At 43.9% G+C, this 19,691-nt stretch overlaps 1 long non-coding RNA gene across 1 annotated transcript; it reads right to left on the minus strand.

Annotated features, from left to right (window-relative positions):
* Window positions 1–61: 61 nt before the first annotated feature.
* LOC125934722 (uncharacterized) lies at window positions 62–17,438 on the minus strand. Its single transcript, XR_007461506.1, has 3 exons — window positions 17,303–17,438; window positions 1,037–1,264; window positions 62–449 (listed from the first exon to the last, which is right to left on the minus strand). It is a non-coding gene; the product is annotated as an uncharacterized LOC125934722 (long non-coding RNA).
* Between the last annotated feature and the right edge of the window lie 2,253 nt (window positions 17,439–19,691).

The raw sequence follows: 19,691 nt of genomic DNA on the forward strand, positions 1-19,691 counted from the left end.
TGACGGCTAATTTTTAGCATTTGGACAAACGTTTCCAGTCGCTGCGTATGGGGTTTCATTATACTAAAGAAAACGTTTAATGGGTTCGTCTTGAACAAAATGGCGCACTTAAGGGTAATTTTAAGAAGATTTTTATTCAACAAAGCTTTTTATTTGAAAGTAATAAATGTACAGCTTCAAAAGAAAATTGTTAGTAAAGGTTGTACAAGTGGCAAAGTACTCTATTTCCTTTCCCCTTTGTTCTCTTGGTATTCAACCTTCACTCACCCACCTACACTTATTGAAGAAGAGTCTTTGCCTAATGACACAGTAGCTTACCTTCCCTGGCAAGACTGAGGAATCAACAGGAGGGAAACAAAGGCATCTGGAAATCACAGGCAGGCTTATCATCAAATCATATTTCTTGAGCATCCAGAAGGGGGAAAGCACTGTGCCAAGGAACGTATGAGCTGAGTGAATGGAAAAACAGCAGAGACCCACGGGGGAGGCAGATTAATCTGTTGACCAAGAAAACAAGCTAACAACTTCCGCTTCTACAAATTTTAAAAAGAAACAGCACGGAGGTCTATGGTGGTAGCACAAAATGATTTTCCTCATATTCTAAGAATCTGCTTCAATTAACTTATCTGGAGAAGTTGAAGACTCGAGGGTTCGAAAGTAGGAATGACGGACTGTTATTCTTTTCCATCATTATACAATTTTCCTTTCAATGAACTCACAACAGGACAGTGATGACAAAGCCATGCTGGCATTGTTGACTTTTGTCAACTGACTTTTGTCAGTTACTCAAATTAAGGAGAAAGGTAAGTATTGACTGTCCCATCGAAAACACCAGAAATAAAGGTCACACTCATTTTTGTTAATTTGAGAAATAAATTTGGGATTTCTCCTCACCTAGTAATTCAGGAATTGCACTCTGCTGAACACACTGATACCCTCTACTTAATGAGTGTTGCCCCAACAATAACTGGACAGAAAACTGGAGTTGGAAAGGCAGGCAGTGGATAACAGGATTCATTCCTCGCAAGGCACTTACCTAATCCCCTACATAAAGTCAGACACCACCCGCAGATCCTTTGTTTTTCTTCATAAAGTAGGAGCTGTGGGCAGTAGGGTAACTTGCTTCCATCACTTGGGAACTGGCCAGCTTTCTGGATGCTACTGCTCAGGTGAGACAGAGAAACTGTCAGGCTATTCCGGTGTGCAGAAGCAGCGGGGCGTCCGGGGGAGTCTGCCAGGCACTCCTCACCTTCTCAAGAGCCACCTGTCATCACAGAGAACGTTTATTCTTTTTTTTGCCACACACAACTAAAAAAAAATTAATCTGTCCTTTGTTGCGGTGCAAATGCCCGTAAGATTCCAATGCTCCGTGAGAAAAATTAAGAACTGAGAGACTGGTACTTAAATCAGAAGACCACCTTAAAATAAAGCTTAGTTCCATGGGCTTGGCCAAGAAGGGAGAAGGTGGGCAGGGGAGAAGAGGCAAATCGAAAATGAGAGGAAGAGGAAGAGAAAGCTCAAAGGGGATGAGTGAGGGGGTAAAAAGAGGGAGAACAGAAAAAAGCACATCTCAGTCCATTCAGGCTGCCGTAACAAAACACCATGCCCTGGGCGGCTCTAACAACAGACCGTTTCGTCTCACAGGTCCGGAGGCTGGAAGTCCAAGGTCAAGGTGTTGGCAGATTCAGTGTCTGGTAAAGGCCCAATTCCTGATTCACAGATTGTTGTCTTCTTGCTGTGTCCTTGCATGGCAGATGGGACAAGGGAGCTCTCTGAGGTCTCTCTTATAAGGACCTAACCCCTTTCACGAGGGCTCCCCCCTCCTGACCTAAATCACGTCCAGGAAGACCCCACCTCCAACCATCCTCGTACTGGGGTGAGGTTTCAACACATGAGTTCTGGAAGGACACGTTCTGTCTGGAGACAGGTACAGAAGAATGATGGGAGGGAGGAGAAGAGACTCGATGTAGAGAAGCCAGCCGCTGCGAGAGGGCAGAGGGTCGTGAGTAGAGGAGAGTGAGCCTAAGACCAGACATAGAGGCTAGTGGGAGCTGTACTTGAGGTGCCCCTGCTCCCGACCACCGTCCTTGGAATATGTTGTTGTCATTAACAACTGCTACACTGACTTTCTTTTTTTTTTTTTAATTTTTTTTTTTAATGTTTATTTTTGAGAGAGACAGAGACAGAATGCGAGTGGGTTAGGGGCAGAGAGAAGGAGACACAGAATCCAAAGGGGGCTCCAGGCTCTGAGCTGTCAGTACAAAGCCCGACGCGGGGCTCGAACTCACGAGCTGTGAGATCATGACCCGAGCCGAAGTCGGACGCTCCACCGACTAAGCCACCCAGGTGCCCCTGCCACACTGACTTTCATAGAGAGTTATTCACCCTGCAGATATTCGTGGGAAGACTATTCTTTGCCCAGTGGTTCTCAAGGTGCTGGGGGAAATCAGTGAGGCTCACGGTCTTGTGCAGTGAGAGGCTGGAGATGCTGCTTTGATCACGGGGAAACACGGGTTCATTTTACCAGAAAATTCTGGAGTTTATATACACATATATATATATATATATGTTTTTTGGTATATATATATATATATTTTTTTTTTATATATATATATATATATATATATGTTTATTTATTTATTTTTGAGAAAGAGAAACAGAGAGTACGGGGGGTGAGGGGCAAAGAGAGGGAGAGAGAGAATCACAAGCAGACTCAACTCTGTCAGTGCAGAGCCCAATGCAGGAGTCAGTCTCACGAAACTTGAGATCATGACCTGAGCCGAAATCAAAAGCAGGACTCCTAACCAGGTGTGCCCCAATAATACTTTTTAAAAATATAAACTCCAGAGGGGTGCCTGGGTGGCTCAGTCAGTTAAGAGTCTGGCTTTTGATTTGGGTTCAGGTCATGATCTCAAGGTTCATGAGCTCGAGCCCTGAGTCAGGCTCTGTGCTAACAGAGCAGAGTCTGCTTGGGCTTCTCTTTCTCCTTCTCTCTCTGCCCCTCGCCCACTCTCTCTCTCTCTCAAATAAATAAACTTAAAAAAAAAACTAAAAAAAAAAAAAAGATTATTTAACCATAGGTTTCTTTGGCTTTCACGTCCATTAAGAAGATTGATTGAGGGTTTAAAGTTGTAGTTTGGAACATTAGAGAAGTCTAACTTTTTGGTATAGATGAAAAGTTTTCATTTATATTCGAAAGCAGCCAGGTGGGTCTGTGATCTGATTAGGGGTTTGCAGGGAGTGGGGGATGGGGAATAGGACCAAATCATTTCAGGAACCTAAAGGTTACATTTGGGAAGATGCTTGTTTCATTGTCTTGCTCCTTTTCCCTCTGAAAGCAAATCCAGATGTCTTAGCCCAGTTGAGTGTCAGAAGGCAGAATTCGTGGCACTCTTTGGCGGGGAATTAGGACAACCTTCAGGTTAAATAAAGGAGTGAAACTCAGTTCTTACTCTCGCAACTGCTCTTATCAAAAATCTCAAGCTTCTCCATGCTGTGGGAGATGCCACCCCATGACTCCACGTCCTCGTGACGAATGGGGTGGCCAGCGGTGCAGCCGGAAAGGGAGCCACAGAACAGTCCATTAACGCAGGTCGTTTCTTTAGCTCTCTGTGCGTGGGACAGAGTGCTCTGGGCTGTCCCCCCCAGGCCAAGGTAGCAGTTCCATGGCGAATGGGATGGTGTCATCCCAGAGACCACCTCAGCGGAGCACGTGGTAGAACTTGGGTGGTGCGTGGGATTTCCAAAGCAAAAATCCCTCCGATTTCCTATCCTCATGCTCCAGAAGTTATTCTCATAAAACAAACAACAACAACAACAACAACAACAACAACGACAGAACACCGTTTGATAAGATTTGGCCTCAGACATTCATTTTCCCTGGGAAATGAGATTTCTTTGAACCGTTAGACACGTCCAATTTTAGTTAGTAAAATTCTGGAACTAAACAGAGGTGACAGTTGGCACACCATGGTGAATTTCTTTTATGCCACTGAACTGTGTATTTAAAAAGGGTCAAAAGGGTCAATTCTGTATTACCTTTATTTTAGTACCGTAAAAAATTTTACTTGGTCAATTTTATTCTGAAAACTGTTGTAGCAATAATTAGGCACCAATATAATAATATCTTGGTTTTAAATCAATGGGAGGAATGAAACAAAAATTTCACTGAACTTGAAACAGTTTGCTAACAGGTCTGTATTGTAGTATGATTTGATTTAAAAAAAAAAAAAATGACAACGAACTCACAATGGAAGCTAATTCCTGAGCAGGGCCATAGCCTCTGAGTCCTTCTGATGCAAGAATATTGAAATGGGGATGAAAACAAAGAGGCAAAGACTACCGAGAAAAATCCAGAGCTGATCATTACAACAGGAACTATGAAGCAAGTATCCGGGCTCCCACGAGATAAATCGCACCGTTTGGCACGTAATCGCTTTGTTTAGGAAACAGTACATTCAGGGTGCATGGTACCTGGTAGAGAAAACATCCTTTTAATCTTATCAGAAACGATTCTGCACCTGGAGTTTGGGCCCCGCACCTCCCCTTTCATTAGAGGCTCGGCCTCACAGTCTGAAAGGGCCCCGTTTGAGGAGACGCAAAGCTATTTCCAGTCATTTCTCACCCTTCGCAAGCTGAGCGGGGTGAGCTGAGCAGCAGCTCTATCAGATCCCCAGGCAAAATCAGGGTTTCTAGAAAATGCAAACACTTACATTTATGGTAAAATAATTCACCCGATAAAATTAACAGCTTATATTGAGACACCATCTGCAGGATAACATTCATTTTTCTTTTGTTTTCTTTTAAACTTTATGGGTCTGCAGAGGCCGTGCAGATGCTCGGGGGAGTCCCCGTGTAAGGAAGAGGTTGACTGTGACCTAATGAGCAAAGCCTCGCTACCTGTTCCCCAACTTGGCTGGCGGTGGGGTGGGGAGAAACCCGCAGTTGACTCAAGGATACTACATTTATCGGGACCTTAACACCTCACAACCTCCTTACACAACGAAATGCAAAGTCAGCCTTTTCTAAGGTTTGACCTAAGGTGGCTCTGCCATTAAAGAAATAATTTCTTTCTGTCTCCCGGAAGAACGAGGAAAACTATTTACAGATTACCAAGTCGCCTACTTAATGGCCGTTGACTGTTCTTATCTTTGAGCTAAGATATACACAAAACCCCTCACATCTCCACCAAGAGATCATTTCCCACCATTTTGATTAGGTCATTTCTTCTCCAGGTGTTCTTTGAGGAACTCCATTGGACAAACAGAAGAAAATGGAACTAAGTAATGGTCGATCACCCCAGAAGCCCCTTGGAACTTGCAGAGTTCATTCAAGTACAGTTATCTGGCTGGGCTATTATCCAGGGTGAGGACAGTCACCCGTTGAGGACCAGGGTTGACTCCGCTGACCTGGCTGACTGGGTGTGTGTCCTCTCCCTCGTTACTTAGGCACTCCCCTCTCAAACTATCCCTGATGAAAAATAGATGTGATTGTTGTCAGTCTCTTACATTCCCCTATTCCCTCCATCTGCCCCCTTGTCACAGTTTGCACCATGCTTATTCAGCGCCCCTCCTGTGAAGGACAGAACGTCCTTGAGGAGACCCGCGTGACTCGCCTTTGCCAATGAAATGTAAGTGTTCTGGATGGAAGCTTTAAAAGCCAGCATCTGGTCCCTTTTTTCCTCATCTGTGATGACGGAAGCAGGGAACGCATGGAATCCCTGAGGAATTCAAACGAGCAGAGCCTACAATGGGCAGTATGGACAAGGAATAACCTTCGTTAGCCACTGAGAGTTTTTAGGCTGTTTCTACAACATTGCCCAATCCATCCTGTCTTCTGCCTCACCAGTCACAACTGGAAATATTGATGAGCTGTGTTGGTCTCTTTGGATTCCCATGGAAGAATAATGACCATCAGCAACTTCAAGTTACCTTGGTATCAATAACTATTTGCATTTTTTAATGTTTCTTTATCTATTTTTGAGAGAGGGAGAGAGTACAAGGGAAGGGCAGAGAGAGAGAGAGAGGGAGACAAAATCCCAAGCAGGCAGGCTCTGTGTTGTCAGTGCAGAGCCTGACAAGGGACTTGAACTCACGAACCGTGAGCGCATGACCAGAGCTAAAATCAGGAGTCAGATGCTTAACCGACTGAGCCACCCAGCTTTCCTGGTAGCAACACCTGTTTGTGATTCAACTGAGCGAGGGACTGAGACATCTGACATCAGTTCAGATGGCAATCTACCACAGAGCAGCAGTGCAGATAGGGTTTAGTCGATTTCTTGTTTGATGAGACAATAGACAAGTTGCAAATGGAAAACAGGGTAGAGCAGAGGGCGTCCAAAACGAAGTCTTACGTGGGGTAGCAGCTAGAATGGCTGTGAGAAATTTTAGGGCAGGATTGCTATTCTAGATCTCATGAAAATTTAATGCGGGCATGTAGTAGTCAGGAATCTCCAGAGAAACAGAGCCAATAGTTGATAAAGACAATATGGATACAGACGGAGATTTTTTTGTACGGAATTTGCTCATGTGATTATGGAGGCTCAGCGGTCCTGCGGTCTGCAAGCTGGTGACTTGGGAAAGCTGGTGGTGTGGCTCCAGTCTGAGTCTGAGGGCCAGAGAACCTTCTAGGGTGCTAATGATGGAAGTCCCCGTCTGAGGGCAGGAGAAGATTGTGTCCCAGCTCCAAACATCAGGCGGAGAGAGAGAATTCTCTCTTCATTTGCCTTGTTATTCTGCTCAGCCCCTCAATGGATTGGATGATGTCCACTCATTTACCAAATCAAATGCTAATCTAAGGCAGAAACACCCTCATAGACACACCCAGAAATAATGTTGAACCAGGGGTGCTTGGGTGGCTCAGTTTGTTGGGTATCTGACTCTTGATTTCGGCTCAGGTCATGATCTCACAGTTCATGGGATGGAACCCCGTGTCTGGCTCTGTGCTGAGTGTAGAGCTTGCTTGGGACTCTTTCTCTCTTTCTTCCCCCCGCCCCCTGCCCCGCCCCGCTATCTCTCTACCTCCCTCCCTACCCCCCCCTCAAAATAAATAAATATTAAAAAATAATAATATCTGGGTGCCCCGTAACCAGCCAAATTGACATATAACATTAACCATCACAGGACATGAGGGCTATTTCCCAAGTCTGGTATTAATGAAATTGGGTGCGGATATGTGCACATATGTTTTCACACATACTGCAGTTGGGGGGCTAAACTTTTCATTGAGGCACAACACACACCCAGAAATGCCCTCAAATCATGAGGATAGAGATCAGTGAACTTTCCCAAAGTGAACACACCATGTAAGCAATACTCAGAAGAAACACAGTATTACCAGCACAGAGAGGGTCTCTCAGGTCTCTTTTCTTTACTCAAGAGTAGTTACTTTCCTGAATTTCTTTTCTTTTAAGTGCATTTATTTATTTTTGAGAGACAGCATGAGCAAGGGAGGGGCCGAAAGAGAGGGGGAGAGAGAGAATCCCAAGCAGGCTCCTCACTGTCAGTGCAGAGCCCAACGAGGGGCTCAGACTCACAAACTGTGAGATCGTGACCTGAGCCGAGATCAAGAGTCAAGACACTTAGCTGACTGAGTCACCCAGGCGCCCCACCTGCCTGACCTTTAAAGCAGATTACCTCTACCTGCTGTGTCTGCTTCTTTTCCTCCATGTTGTGTCTGGGACGTTCATGTGGGCGTAGTGGTTCATCACATAGCCTCCCAGCACTGCCCGCACATATACTGCAATTTATGTATCCGTTCCTCTGGAGAATGACGCACAGTTGGGTAGTTTCCACTCGGGGCAGTTGCAAACACAGCTGCTATGGACACTTTTGTACATGTCTACCGATGAACGTACAAGTTCAATCCTACGGGGTGCGCAGCCTTGCCGTGGGGTTGCTGGATCACAGGGTATACGGTACGTCCAGCCACTCTCCAAAGTAGTTACGCTCCCACCAGCGGTATTTACAAGGCCCTCACTTGTTCCATATCCTTTCCAACCCTTGGGATTTTTGTCCTCGTGAATTTGAGGTTTGAGATCACGAATCACGATTTGGGTGATACCTTATTGTGATTTTCACGCACCTTTCCCTGTTGTCTCTTGTGCGTCTTGTCATATGTTTACTTGCCATTGGGAGTAACCTTGTAAAGTGCCTGTTCAGGTCTCTTGCCCATTCGCCCTTTGGGTTGCCTGTCTGCTTTCTTGATGATTTGGAGAAGTTCTTTACGTATTGTGGATACAAGTCTTTTTTTTTTTTTGATGTATGTTCTGTAAATGTTCTGTCATTCCATAGGTGGGTTTCCCTTGCAATCTGTTAATGGTGTCTTGATATACAAAGCTCTTCATTTTAATGTGCCGATTTATCATTTTTTCTTTATGATTAGCATATCATATGTATTAAAAATCTAAGTCTTCTCCACAGTCATGAATACGTTTTCCTGTAGTATCTTTGGAAAGATTTATTATTTTATTATTTGCATTTGTTATCTTGTACTCCATCTGTAATTGATTTTTGTGTGTAGTGTGAGTGACATCAGGCTAGAGAATCATTTTTTCCCTATGGATATCCAGTTGGCCCAGTGCCAGCAATCAAAAAGGTTATCTTTTTCTCCTGCATAGCAGTGTCACTTTTGGGCACATACCAGGTGACTGCAGAAGTGTGGGTCTCGTGTCTAGACTATATTCTGATGCACTGATTTATTCATCTAACCATGCACCGGGTTAACCGTCATAAATTAAAGTCATGATACATACTGCATTTTTTAAGTCTATTTATATATTTTGAGAGACAGAGAGAGACAGAGAGAGAGCAGAGGAGGAGCAGAGAGGGAATGGGAGAGAGAGAGAATCCCAAGCTGTCAGCGGACTCGATCCCATGGACCGTGAGATCATGATCCGAGCTGAAACCAAGAGTCGGACACTCAACCGACTGAGTCACCCAGGCACCCTGAAACATACCGCATTTTAAAATTATTTTCTTAACACAAATTCATAGGAAAAGATGCCATGGTTCAAATGGCATGGATCCTATTTTGGGAGCTCTTAGCAAATACGTTCAAATGCTTTCAAAAGATTACACATCCCCTGATGATGTATATAATTATTATTTTACTTGTTTGCCTCAATTTTGTCCACTTTTAGTGCTAATGTTAAAAGAAAATTGCACCGAATGCACCCTCCAGCAATGATATTGACAGCCACCATTTAGGCCACTATGTGCCAGGCACTAAGTTAGTGATTCTTTCAACAGATCTGCACGCTGAACTTTATGTTCCCCTTGTTCCATGTTAGGGAACCGAGGTCTGGACAGTTCCCTGACTCAGTCACAGCTGCCCAGGGGGTAAGCCTCAGAGAGGCATCATCTGTCTCCCTCCAGGGCACTTTTCTCCACTGTACTATTGTATTAAATTGCAATTCTCGAATTCTTTTTTTAAATGTTTATTTATTTACTTAGAGAGAGAGCACAAGCGGGGGAGGGGTGGAGAGAGAGAGGGAGAGAGAGAGACTCCCAGGCAGGCTCTGAGCTGTCAGCCCAGAGCCTGGCGTGGGGCTCGACCCCACTAACCGTGAGATCATGACCTGAGCTGAAATCAAGAGTCGGACGCTTTACCGACAGAGCCACCCAGGCGCCCCCACAGCTCTTTCATTCTTAAATGCCTTCTCTAGATGTTCCGTTGCCTCCTGTTCTTCTCTGATCCCTGTACCTTTCTCAGGAGGAAGGACAATCCACGAGGCTCCTTACAGACTAGGGGAGCCTTATTTTATCCCCCACCCACCTCCAGCCAGGAAAGAATAATGATAATGGCAATTTTCTCATGGACACGCATTCCACAGGGGCTAGTGGCCTAAGGGCACGAGTTCAGCACACATTCAGAAAATGTGCTGGTGATTAAACAGGCATCTGTCACGTGGAGGTGAAGAGAAAGACATCTGGGGAGCCAGTTTGCAGGGGAAATTGAGACCATGTAGAGAGGCAGCTATTTGAGGAGCACGGGAGTCGCAAAAGCTTCTAGAAGTGGACTCAAGGTCGGCTGACCCCAGAGGGAATTCTCAACAGGCCGCGTTCACATGGGGAGGGCCAGCGAGCCACCTTGGGGGTTGAGGGTTATTCCCCACCCCGGAAACAGCCTCGAAAGGAGCCCGAGGACCGGTTCTTCCTCTAACAGGCATATTCCTCTCTCACACACACGCACACACAAAACTCTCCCTGTCGCTCTCCTACCCACTGACATTTGAGATCTTTGCCAATATTCTAAAAGGAATTTTGGCACAAGGAGGCTCCGGCTCCTTCCGCAGCCTCTGACATATGTGCCTTGTTCTGAGCTGAGCTGTGCGAAGGCAGAGAATGGAAGTGGGTAGAAGACCGGCAGAGGCGTGTGCCCTCTTTCCAGCTGCTTGATTATACAATTGCCACGAATCTGTGTATTTTCCCCAGAGAAACTATTTCCACGTTTAGAAGAAGAGTATGATGCGTAGCTGAAGAACGTGGAAAACATGGTTTCTGGATCTGGGAGGAACAACACAGGGAAATCCACTCCTGTTCTTGGAGCGGATGTCAAGGGGCTTTTCTACGGGATGATGTAGCTTTCCGAAGCACGTTCGTTAACTCTTAAATCCTTGGGCTCCGCCAGCATGTCAAGGAGGGGAAAGGAAGCAACTCAGGGGCTCCGGTTGTCAGCCGGACAGCTCAGCCTCCGGCTTCCTTAGAGCTGACATTGACATTTGTGAGTGAACTAGGACAAAGCTGCAGGGTGCTCGGAGGGCACAAAGTCCAGGGGCCCTTCTGAGTCCCGCGTGCAGTCCTGAAGCTCCGAGACTGCAGGGATCCTTTACCCGGGTTTCTCAAGGTGGCAGAACTAAGCCACAGGCCCATCTGTAGTTTCTTCTCCCTCTTTTACAGAGTCCTGTGTCCTCAGCACCAGCCACGGTTGCCTTAACATTTTCTTTAAACGTCCATGAGATAAGGATGTTACTCCAAATACCCAGAAAGAAAAAACAAAGAAAGAGACAAAGTCTGGGCTCAGTCTGGGCTTGATGAGGTTTGCGCTGATGATAGACCTGGGGCTTTTATTTGACTACATGTGTGTTTTACAGAAACTGGAAGGAGGGAGTCGAAGTTGTTCGGGTAAGAGCGTAAAGTCGTGCCACCTGCTTAGAAGGCGCCTCCTGCTTCTGCTGAGACAACTTCTGAACCCGAAGAAAATACCCATTTCGAGGATTTGTTATGTTCAAGCCTTGCTGCATTCTTGCCCATTAAGTCCTTAACCCTCACAACCCTGGAAGACGGACATTATTTCCATTTTACAGATGAGGAAACAGGCTCACAGAGATTTTTTTTTCCCCTTTTTCTTTCTTTCTTTCCTTTTGCTGACAATCACACAAATGGTAAAAGGTGAGGGTAAGACTTACTCTAGGTCTGTCTGGCTCTCAAGTCGATGTACAGTGACGTTGATTCTGGTCTCAAATATGATAGTTCTCAGGACTTAGACTCCCAGGAACCCTGTGCACAGTCGATGGTCTGTTTCACAAGCAACTGTAGGTTCTCTGCAGGTTAGTTATCATGCCGGCCTTCCATACGTTCCCATTTTTTACAGAACTTTTAAAATATTTTAAAGGATTGGTTTTCCAATCAAGGAAATATAGAAAGTCTTAACATTTCAGGAGAACCGAAATGTTCTTAGCAGGCTGGTTTATTTTGACATGACTAGTCTTATCTTCAATCTTTATGACAACAGGGCCATTGACAATCCCACCATACGCTTAACTGGGCAGGAGATCCGTTCCACATGAGAAGAAAGAGCTCATACTTGCTCTGTGCCAGCAGGGGAAAGTCTCCTCCACATCTCCACCCAGGTTTGAGATTTGGAATTGAACTTCCCAGAGCTCGGGTCGAACTCTCTCGGTCTTGTCTAACTCCACGGAAAGTGTCCATAGAACTCTGCCTCCCCAGGCTTTGGCGGCCCACGCGTGAAAACAGGTTTCTTAAAATTTGAGTGGACCTGTATCCAAACAATTCCTTGAAGTCCTGAAGCTGCAGAGACTGTACTTCAGATGTCCGGGCCGAGGAAGGCATGCCAACAAAGAACATTCCAGATGCACCTGATTGTGTGATGTACAGGAATTACCGACAGAAGAAACGTTGGGATGGACAGCATTCAGAATGCGAAGATCTCAAGGGCTTTCGTAGTGAATTCCCCAATACTCACCATCTGTGAAGAGTACATATCAAAAGGAGGTAGCCCAGCTTTGTAGAAAATGGATACAAAACCAAAGACTTTAAGTAAGTAGCCTGTGGCCACACAAATCAATGCTGGAAGCTGAGAATAGAAACCAGTCTTCTGACCTCTAGTCTGAGACTATCCATCATCCCTGTCTTCCCGGGGCTAAAATACACACTTCCCTTTAAAAACAAATGGAACCAGCATGACCCAGGGAAATGGAGTCCTGTAGTTGGAATTGTCCTAGCAAAAAGATTTAGGATTCAAAATATAAACTTTTATTTTGTGTGTAAATGGGGTGTGGGGGGCACTGGAGAAATAAAGGTAACCCCCCCTTCAAATAAATAAAGTTAAATTTTCTTCCATGACATGATTCTTAATGCTACCACAAAAGGCTTTAGCGGCCTGAGTTTTAGAACTTCCAGATGGGTAAATATAATTTTCTCTCCTAGATTTTTTTGCTGTTTCTTTTAACAAAATAAATTTCAATAATGGAAAGTACCTCCACATAGCTTAGTGAGAATCTTATTTTCATTCCATGGTTATCTTTATAGGAGTCAAGCTTCTTTTATAAGCTTGATGATTCAATATATAATTAGTGCATTTTATAGGATTTCAAAGAATTTCTAGCCAAGATGTGACTCTATATATCATCATAATGAATAGGCAAATGTTCTTCATTTATTTTGTTTCTAAGGTTATATAATATGATTGCTTTGAAAAAGAACAGTGTTCTCCAAAAGCAGGTCCTAGTAAAAGTGGTTTACACGGAAAGGCGATAGAATGATATGCAGCAGGAAATTCCTAGATGCCTCTCAACGTCCACTTCCCCATGTCTCTAGTAACAAGAACCCCAACGTTTTCGTCACTTTGCCACCAAGCCAAGTGGCTATTTGGCCAAGTCCGTCAACACTAAACGTGGCCGTGCATTTTGGCCAAGGAAATGTAAGTCGAATGTTTGTGCAATTTCCGGGAAGTATCTCTAAATGGAGGAAGGTGATCTTCCTCCCTGGACTGTGACTGTGATGGCTGGAGCTCTGGCATTCAGCAGGATGCTGAGGTTATGGGACGTGCTCCACGGAGAGCAGAGATGTGGGCCAGACAAATCCTGGGTCTTAGAGATTTGGGAGAACAGTCCCAGGTGTGCCCTTACTGCCCGTCTCTGACTGCTTTCATAGGTGAGACGAGTAACATTTCTATCTCATGTAAACCACTGCCAGTTTGGTCTCCCGGTACATGCAGTGGGACCTAATCTCAGTGGAAGCAGCATCTAAAATGGTAGTGTCATTATTGATTGGCTCATTCCGTTAAAGTCTAAACTTCCAGGCCTAAGAAGGAAATCATCTCTCTAGGCTTTTGCACCCCGTATTCCTCTCCATCCACATGACAAACAGCGCCTGGACTCCTTGTGACGTTCACCCAAGCCTCCCCGTGGTCATTTATTCAGGGACTGGGTAAGAGGACTTTTCAGCCCTCTCTGCAGAAAGCAAACGGCCTTTGAGGACGAAGACATACTCCTAATAAACTAGCTGTCCAAGAAGTGTGAGCACAGTCAGCTACTTCATCAAGGTGCAATCTCCAGCCTGTGAAGCGATCTTGTCCTTTGTCCCCCGGCACCTTGGTACAATTAATTTATGACCCTTGCTGAGCTCGAGTAGAGAGCAACCACAGAATGACGGGCCATCTAATGCAGCGGGTGACATCCTGTGAGACCTGATGCGCTCCTTGTGTGCTCAGCATGGTCCCTGAGGCCCAGCCCACATCCCCAAACAGCGCCAGAGGGGGCCCAGGGCTGGTTAATTACTTCCGTTAACTGGTTATGGTCCCTTTAGCCTTTGGGAGCCGACCGCCTTAAGGAAATGCATGATCTTTCTCAGATAACAAGCTACAAACGGACCTGAATTTTCTGAGCAACTTTACCGGGGAGACTGCCTCATGCTGTCTGAAAGCAGAAGGGAAAAGTGAGGCCCAGCTGTGACCCGACCTCTGGGTAGAGGTGGAGGTGACCGTCCCCAAGTGGAAATTATTATTCACCTTTCTGGGTGCTCGCTGAGCGAAGCCCTCACGCCAGCAGCTCACAGCACTGGCACAGACAAGCCGCGAAAATCCTGATCCGCTGCAAATCACAGGGTGATTTTTATTGTCAACACAACTCATCTTTAATAGGAGACCATCTAGAAGCAAGCAACCCTTCAGGTGTTTTTTTTTAGTACAATAAAAGTGAGCAGCAAATGGGCATATTTTTTGAAATTTGAAAACTTCTCTTATTTCAAAAATAAGTCTTTGAAGGCAAAACATATTTTATCACCAATACCATTTAAATATATGACCTCGGCAGGAGCCTAAGTGTGCGTTAAAGACAATGCTCGCGGTGTTAACCATTTAAGTGGGGAAGCGTGCACTGACAGTGAAGCTATGTGAAAATACGAATATCGGGGCGCCAGGGTGGCTCAGTCCGACTTCGGCTCAGGTCATGATCTCGCGGTCCGTGAGTTCGAGCCCCGCGTCGGGCTCTGTGCTGACCGCTCAGAGCCTGGAGCCTGTTTCCGATTCTGTGTCTCCCTCTCTCTCTGCCCCTCCCCTGTTCATGCTCCATCTCTCCCTGTCTCAAAAATAAATAAATATTAAAAAAAATTTTTTTAAATACAAACATTAACCTTATTTCTGCATTTGAGCCTTATTAATGTAAAACCTAGCCTTTAATAACTTCTATGTAAATACTAAGGGAATGTTGCTCCAATTCAATGATCAAGCTGCCTGATGTTTCCATCGGAGTGATTATTACTAATCATTCGGATGCATCACCTTGTTTTACATGATTTAGCAAGTGGAATGCAGGATGTCTTTGCAAGAGTTTGTTCCCCAAATAAGGAGCCCAGTTATTCGTTGTAGGTACATCGACGGACTTTGGAAACGTCCACGTGCTATGTCGTAATAGCAGTGCGCTGCAAGAAAAAGAATCTGGATTCTGTAGAAGGCAGTGGTATAAAATGGAAAACTGCCCACCAGGAGGGAAGATTTCTGAACCAGTAAGTTTCGAAGAAGAGGACAAAGGGTCAGTCACCAGTTCAGGTTGAAGAGTTGGTGGTACAAACACACAACCAGCAGAAAGAAGAGGGGCAGGAGAAACCTTGGAGGGAACCTGGCATTGAAAGAGACTTGGAATCGAGAGAGAAAGAAGGTCTGGAGTGTCCGAGAAAAGAGGAAACGTGATAGCTAAGTATACAAAATATATTTTGGTCAAACACATCCGATAAGCATTATTTGGGTATACTTTGATTGTTATTAAAGCTTATATTCTTTTGCCTTGTGCTCTCATCGGGCTGTCCTGCTTTTATAAGAGCACCCACTTTAATAAATACATGTTTTATTTTCTTAATAGAGGGAATTGTGAGCTCCTTCAGAGATGAGCCAGGGAAATCAAACTGGCAGTTTGTTCATTCAATGATCCAACAAAATTAATTGAGCAGTATGTATTTTTATATCTGTGTGTTTGACTTCTGAGTGATTTTCCTGAATACGCAATCGTTTTTGTATCACCTTGAGTAACTGACACGGTATTTTGCTGCTTTATAAAGATTTGTGAAATGTAGCCAATTTTGTAGGGAAAAGCACAAGTTCATATATAACTTCCTCTGACTTGAGAAATGACTACCTGTTGGGATAGGCAGCTCAGATCACGGTTATCCAGAGTGCAGACCGTGGGCACCTGGTTGGCTCAGTCCATAAGCCTGCAACTCTTGATCTCAGGGTTGTGAGTTCGAGACCCATGTTGGGTGTAGAAATGACAAAAAATAGATCAGTAAGCTTAAAAAAGTAAACCCAAAATGCAGACCACATTTTTATTGCTGCAAAACTCACCTGCCTGGGTTTCAAGCCAGGCATTGTTATCTGTTAGCTGTGTGACTTCAGGAAACTCATTTAACCTTTCTGAACCTCAGTTTCTTCACCTACAAACAGGGGATAAATATAGATATGTACAATATGGTAAAGATGAGACATTGGGACAGTTGAGAATGACAAGTTCTACCTGGTAGGTGTGTTTGGGTGCAAAGCCTGATGTTTGGGACTACCAGAAGGACAGAGGAGGTGAAGAAGACTTCCTTGCCTTGAGGCAGCTCATGATCTAGCGCGGCAACAAGAACAGGTACAAATATGAAAAGCAAAGGTGCCTCTGAGTGTGCGTTATGGCTGCAAAGTTGCAGGGAAAGTGTGAGAGGTGTTTTAGCGACAGCTTTCTGGAGAACAGAGCATTCTAGGCTGGGTTTTAAACTAACAGATTTAAATTCACAATGTGAGTTGAATACATCTACAATCCTAGAATCCAAGATTCTCCGAAACCCACTCTGTTCATAACTCATGTGGCTAACAACAACACCACCAAAATGACCTAATGAACTTGTTAGCGAACACTTGACATGAACTGATGCGAGGCTACTTACAATCTCTATTATCCCACATTGTGACTATTTCTAGACTTTTCCTCAGAAATATTAATGTGTTTGGTCACAGGGTGCTGCCCTAGACCCCACTGGTGGCATAGACCAGTTAGTTCTTGCTATGCAATGAGAGCCCCCTAAACTGATGGCAACAACCACCATTCACGATCTCTCTCTCACCATGAGACAAAGCGTTGATGGATTCAGTTGGGTGGTTCTTTTGCCCCGCCTGGTGCACCTGGTGAGTTGTGGCCATCTGGAGGCTCACCTGGGCTGGGACTTCTGAGATGGCTCACTCACATGGCTGGCAGCCAAGCCTGAGCTGGGCCTGTCACTGAGATGAATCAAGTCTCCACCACAACCTTCTCCATGTGACTCCTTCGGGCTCCTTCAACATGATAGTGGGATTTTGAGAGGCCGAACTCCAGAAGATTGAAGGAAAGCTGAAGCTTTCCTAGGGAACAGACTCAGAGTCTACAGTGCCACTCACACTGTCTGCTAGTGGCCCAAACCAGTCACATACCAGCCCAGATTGGAGGACGAGGGAAACCGACTCTATCTCTCAATGGGAGAAGTGGCAAAGGGTCTTGGCCGTTGTTAACCCATCACGGGATATTCCATATTCCACGGAATAGGTACCATCTTACCTTTGTAACATAAGCTGCATCTCCAGCCCCAGAAGTTTTGAGTGAGAGCTAGAGGATCCGTATGTCACCCTACTGTGTGCTTTTAGTCCCATGTGCACGTGGAAATACAGCAGCACCATGGCCGGTACCTTCAACTGTTTCTCCTGAAAGAATGATGAACGCGTGAATGTTTCCTTTGACGCTTGTTTACGTTAATATCCAAATGTCTTAATATAAATGTAAGTAATTACAAGGCTATAGTTTCAAATGTCCTGTAAATATTGGAAACCAAAAGCAAAACCTTAATATTTTCTCTTTTAAATATATCCAGTGCAATCCAAATTCCAAAATGATTTAATATCCACCATCAGCTATTTTTAAACTACATGAACAAACTCTTCTCTTACAGAAGTTTCATATCATTTCTTTTGCTCATTAAATTTGCATTTCCATTATACTTCTCTACAATATAAATATGGGCATGTATTTAAACTTAATTTTCTAAAATATCATGTGATATTTTAAATACCCTCCTCTACAGTTTGAATAATTACTTCTGGATTTAGTTATCATTACAATAATTACCATTGCATAAAGGAACAAAAATGAAAATGTCTCACAAATTTTGATAATTATAAGAAAGAACATAACATTTTATGGAAAAATGGATCTTTAGTGAGATGGGTAATTTTTTCTCCTTTTTCTTTTTCTTTTTCTTCCATTTTTTCTTTTTGTTTATATGTCTCTGGAGGAAAAAAATCACTTATGGCTAAAAAAAAAAGATTCAGTCTCAATTCTGTTCCTATTTTTCTGTTTTATAAGTCCAAATGCTTAGAGAATTCATCCACACAAATAGATGGAAATGGAAGAAAACTGTTGTAACGATGTCACTCAATTCTTTGAATTCTTCAGAGCTACCCTCCAGAAATCATACTATAATCTATCATCAAAAATTACTTTTAATGTTTTATCAGCTGACAACTTAATTAAGTTCTTCTGCAATTTGGCTGAAAACAACAACAACAAAAAAGGTGGAAATCAATTTGACTTATTATCAAGTCATTAGTATGGACGTCTTACTCCATTTCTCAAAGTGTCCCTCTCTGAGACAGGCACCATGGGAAGATCAGGGAATGATGACAGGAGGCTTTTGTTCAGTAACATGGCTTTTCCTTCCCTCAATGGCTGAAGAACCAGATCTTTTGGGCGAGTGGAAGTCACAAGGAGTTGGGAGGAGGGGGGTAAGGAGCGTGCTCTCTGAGTCTATGAGTCTCTGCCCCGCACCAGGAAAATCAGCTTAATGTTTACACTTTATTAAGTAGAGCACTTCCAGGAGAATAGCTCCCTGGTTGACCAACAAGCCCAGGGTGTTTGGAGGAAAAGGAAAACCAGGTCAGTATGTTGGAGGGAGGGATACAGAATCAGTTAATGCAGTTTAGTTCCTTTTGGAAAATTCTTAACAAATTTACATCGAAAGTTGCAGGTAACTAAATTAAATATTTTACACTACCAGAAATACAAAATGAGTCTTCATGCCTGGCATCTAGGAGTAGAACAATAAATGTTTCTGAATGAATGGGATCATTGGAAATTATCTAGATTCTTTCTGGGGGAATAAGTTTCTGAAGTCATCAGATTTAATATTTTTATGGTATCGGAAAGAAGGAGTTTGTGATTTTCATGTTACCTTCAACCCCAAATCATGAGTGTAGCCTGAAACTCTCCAAGTGGGTCCAGTGATAGTAGATGGATTTTAATTAGCAAGTGTTATACAACAATGCTTTTGTATACAACAATACAAAATACAAATTTTGTGTATAGGAAGATGGAGTCAGATTATTAATAATTCAATGCTGCAGGCAGAAGTTGCCCCTTGAATTTTGAAACAGAATAGACATAACATTGACATAAAAAGACCAATGTTCTTAAATATACGAGAAAGAAACTTTAAAAACATATTCTCTCACAAGGTGACTATGGAAGCAAAAACTAGCTATGAACCCCAAATGGTGCTCCTTCTTCCACAACTTAATTTGGAGATTTTTTTTGTAGGTGGTTGCCCAACTTAGAATGTTTTCCAGATCAACTTCATACCCAGGTCTGGCCATGAACCAGTTCTCCCGATTGAGATATGAAGGGAAGTGATGTGTGTCACTTCTTAGCTGGGTACTTAGAGGCACATGAGCCCTCTGAACTGTCTTCTTGCCCTTTTGCTGGTTGGAAACAATACTTTGAACTATCAGAGCTCCCAGGGTTCGTGGCCCCACGAGATGGAAAGTATTAAGGTCTCTGAATCACAAGCTAGAAAAAAACTACCTACTGACCAGGAATTTTTCATCAGATTGTTACATGAACAAGAAAGAAATCCCATCATATTAAACGACCAAAATATTGGGTTTCTTTGTTACAG

Source organism: Panthera uncia, assembly GCF_023721935.1.
Source record: "Panthera uncia isolate 11264 chromosome A1 unlocalized genomic scaffold, Puncia_PCG_1.0 HiC_scaffold_17, whole genome shotgun sequence".
Taxonomy (NCBI): domain Eukaryota; kingdom Metazoa; phylum Chordata; class Mammalia; order Carnivora; family Felidae; genus Panthera; species Panthera uncia.